Source organism: Leptonychotes weddellii, unplaced genomic scaffold (genome assembly GCF_054177405.1).
Source record: "Leptonychotes weddellii isolate Sample4059 unplaced genomic scaffold, ASM5417740v2 HiC_scaffold_16803, whole genome shotgun sequence".
Lineage (NCBI taxonomy): Eukaryota > Metazoa > Chordata > Mammalia > Carnivora > Phocidae > Leptonychotes > Leptonychotes weddellii.
In genome coordinates this window covers 1-4378 of record NW_027751072.1, presented here as the reverse complement: position 1 = coordinate 4378, position 4378 = coordinate 1, and the positions used below count along the sequence as shown (strand labels likewise).

General features: G+C 39.6%; 1 pseudogene; it reads left to right on the top strand.

Annotated features, from left to right (window-relative positions):
* Positions 1-1653: 1653 nt before the first annotated feature.
* LOC102725865 (lymphoid-specific helicase-like) lies at positions 1654-3864 on the top strand (annotated as a pseudogene).
* Positions 3865-4378: the final 514 nt, after the last annotated feature.

Below are 4378 nucleotides of genomic sequence, written 5' to 3'. Positions count from 1 at the left end.
GACTATAATAAATTTTTTTTTAAGATTTTATTTATTTGCGAGAGAGAGAATGAGAGACAGAGAGCATGAGAGGGAGGAGGGTCAGAGGTAGAAGCAGACTCCCTGCTGAGCAGGGAGCCTGATGTGGGACTCGATCCCGGGACTACAGGATCATGACCCAAGCCGAAGGCAGTCGCTTAACCAACTGAGCCACCCAGGCGCCCCACCAAAGACTATAATAAGAGATGAGGAAGAACACTATATCCTACTTAAAGGGTCTATCCAACAAGAAGATCTAACAATTGTAAATATCTATGCCTCTAACATGGGAGCAGCCAATTATATATGCCAGTTAATAACAAAAGTAAAGAAACACATCAACAGCAATACAATAATAGTAGGGGCCTTTAACTTATTAAACTCAACACCCAAAGAATAAATGATCCAATCAATAAATGGGCAGAAGACATGAACAGATATTTTTCCAAAGAAGACATCCAAATGGCCAACAGACTCATGAAGAAGTGCTCAACATCACTCAGCATCAGGGAAATCCAAATCAAAACCTCAATGACATACCACCTCACACCAGTCAGAATGGCTAAAATTAACAGGTCAGGAAATGACAGATGTTGGCGGGGATGAGGAGAAAGGGGAACACTCCTACACTGTTGGTGGGAATGCAAACTGGTGCAGCCACTCTGGAAAACAATCTGGAGGTTCCTCAAAAAGTTGAAAATAGAGCTACCATATGACCCAGCAAGTACACTACTGTGTATTTACCCCAAAGATACAAATGTAGTGATCCCAAGGGGTACGTGCACTCTGATGTTTATAGCAGCAATGTCCACAATAGCCGAACTCTGGAAAGAGCCACGATGTCCATCAACAGATGAATGGATAAAGAAGAGGTGGTATATATATACAATGGAATATTATGCAGCCATCAAAAGGAATGAAATCTTGCCATTTGCAACAACGTAGATGGAACTGGAGGGTTTATGCTGAGCTAAATAAGTCAACCAGAGAAAGACATGTATCATATGATCTCACTGATATGAGGAATTCTTAATGTCAGGAAACAACCTGAGGGTTGCTGGACTGATGGGGTGGAGGGATGGGATGTCTGGGTGATAGACAATGGGGAGGGTATGTGCTATGGTGAGTGTTGTGAATTGTGTAAGACTGTTGAATCACAGACCTGTGCCTCTGAAACAAATAATACATTATATGTTAAAAAAAAAAAGAAGAAGAAGATAGTAGGAAGGGAAAAATGAAGGGGGGGGAATTGGAGGGGGAGACGAACCAGGAGAGATTATGGACTCTGAGGAAAGAAACAGGGTTTCTAGAGGGGATGGGGGTGTGGAGATGAGGCAGCCTGGTGATGGGTATTAAAGAGGGCATGTATTGAATGGAGCACTGGGTGTTATACACAAACAATGAATCATGGAACACTACATCAAAAACTAATGATGTAATATATGGTGATTAACATAATATAATAAAATAAAAAATTTTAAAAAAAGATATGCAACAAAAAAAGAACTTATTTGTTACATGTATTTTTCCCTGGCTGGGGATTTGGCAAGGAAGGCTGGGCAGGCAGCAGCTGTGAGACTTAGAGTGCAGTGGTACAGATTCTGAGAGAGGACTGGTTCCACGCTGCGTGTCCAGCCATGCTGGCATAGTGGCCTGCAAGCAGCAGTGGGTCTAGCCCCACATATGGTTGAATAACTGCAGATTGCAGTGATTACCCAAGCCATGCTGGAGGAGGAAGAGCTTGAGGCTGCTAGGTTTGAGAGTGAACGAAGGATGATAGAAAAGACTCCCATGTCATGGGATAGAGAGCCTGTGGACATTCAGTACGGTAGACTTCAACATAAAAAGCAAGATCTACTCCAACTTTTTATTGACTAAATGGAACAGCAACAACTAGAGGAACAGAAGAAGAAAGATGAATTGGAGAGATGAAAATAATCTTTAAAAGTTACTAATGTAAAAATTCCATTGATGTAGGTGGATACAATCCAGTTATGAGAAAGTAGAGAGGAAGAGAAGATGAATCATACAATATTTCAGAGGTAATGGCAAAAGAGGAAATTTTGTCCATGGCTAAATAAATAAATAAATAAATAAATAAATAGAGAACGAGAATGAAAGGTCCTTTTTTAATCTGTATAAAAGGTCCTTTTCTGTATAAAAGACCTTCAGAAAAACGAAGATTCAAATAGTATAATTAAATATAGATTGTTTCAAATGGTTAGGCAGAATACTAAATTGTTTTTCATCCCAGTTCAGAATTGTCATGAACAGCGAGTACCATTTCAACAAACAGAACACTTCCCAGAAAGAGTGATGCAATGGTACCAAGTGGAAGGCATGGAATGGCTTAGGATACTTTGGGAAAACGGAATTAATGGCAATTTAGCAGATGAAATGGGATTGGGAAAGACAGTTCAGTGTATTGCTACAATTGCATTAATGATTCAGAGAGGACTACAAGGATCTTTTCTTGTCTGTGGTCCTTTGTCTACACTTCCTAAATAGATGGCTGAATTGTAAAGATTTACACCAGACATTCCTACTAAATTATTTCATGGGACCCAGCAGGAACGTTGAAAATTGTGTAAAGAATATTCAAAAGTAAAAGGGGGCACTGAATATTCATCCTGTGGTAATTAGTTCATTTGAAATAGCCATGAGACACCAAAAGACTTTACAACACAGTTATTGGAAATACTTAATAGTAGATGAAGGACACTGGATTAAGAATATGAAGTGCCATCTGATCAGGTAGTTAAAATGATTCAATGCAGATAACAAACTTCTTTTGCCTGGGACTCCCTTGTAAAACAATTTTTCAGAACTTTGGCCATCACTAAACTTTCTGTTGCCAGATGTATTTGGTGACTTGAAAAGCTTTGAATCTTGGTATGATATCACTAGTCTTTCTGAAACTGCAGAAGATATTATTGGTAAATAAAGAGAACAGAGTGTTTGCACATGCTGCACCAGATTCTAACATCTTTTTTACCTAGGTGACTAAAATCTGATGTTGCTTTTAAAATTCCTCCTAAATGAGAAGTAGTCATTTATGCACCACTTTCAAAGAAACAACTCTTTTATACAGCCATTGTGAATGGTGCAGTTGCAAACACACCTGAATCCAGTGAAAAAGGAACAGTTAACTAAGTACCACGGTATGACCAAGATGACAAACTAGAAAGGCAATAAATTATAGCAAAATAGATGATTTCCCTAGTGAGCTGGAAAAATTGACCAGTCAAATGTGGCCAGAAGTAGACTGAGAAAGGGCTGTTGTGGAAATGAACACCCCTGTACAATCTGAAGTTAATCTGAAGGTGCAGAATATAATGATGCTCCTTCATAAATGCTGTAATCATCCATATTTGACTGAGTATCCTATAGACCAGATCACACAAGAGTTTAAGATTGATGAAGATTTTGTAACAAATTCTGGGAAATTCTTAATTTTGTGTCCAATGCTGCCAGAACTAAAAGCCAGAGGTCAAGTTTCTGCGTTTTTGTTTTTTTTTTTTTTTAATGACAAGAATGTTGGACATTTTAGTGGATTACTGTCATTTTAGAAATTTCAAGTTCGGGGCATCTGGGTGACTCAGTGGTTAAGCCTCCAACTCTTGATTTTCACTCAAGTAATGATGTCAGGATTGTGAGATTGAGCCCTGCCTTGGGTTCTGTGCTAGGTCTAGATCCTACTTAAGATTCTCTCTCTACCTCTTTCTCTGCTCTGCCCTCTGCTCATGCTCTCTTTCTCTCTCTCTCTCAAAAAAAAAAAAAAACTTTAGCAGGCTTGATTGATCCATGGATTATTCAGAGAGAAAACAAATATGCATAATCACAAAAGTAAAGTGGATAATCTGGATTTTAAAACCTAAATGTTGGAGAGGTTGTGGAGAAGGGGGAACCCTCTTACACTGCTGGTGGGATTAAAAGTTGGTATAGCCCCTTTGGAAAACAGTGTGGAGGTTCCTCAAAAAATTAAAAATAGAGCTACCCCATGACCCAGCAATTGAACTACTGGATATTTACCTCAAAGACACAGATGTAGTGAAAAGAAGGGCCAATGCACCCCAATGTTCATAGCAGCAATGTCCACAATAGCCAAACTGTGGAAAGAGCTGAGATGCCCTTCACCAGATAAATGGATAAAGAAGATGTGGTCCAGGGCGCCTGGGTGGCTCAGATGGTTAAGCGTCTGCCTTCGGCTCAGGTCATGATCTCAGGGTCCTGGGATCGAGTCCCGCATCGGGCTCCCTGCTCCTTGGGAGCCTGCTTCTCCCTCTGCCTTTCTCTCTCGCTCTGTCTCTCATGAATAAAAAAAAAAAAAAAAAAAAAAGAAGATGTGGTCCATATATAC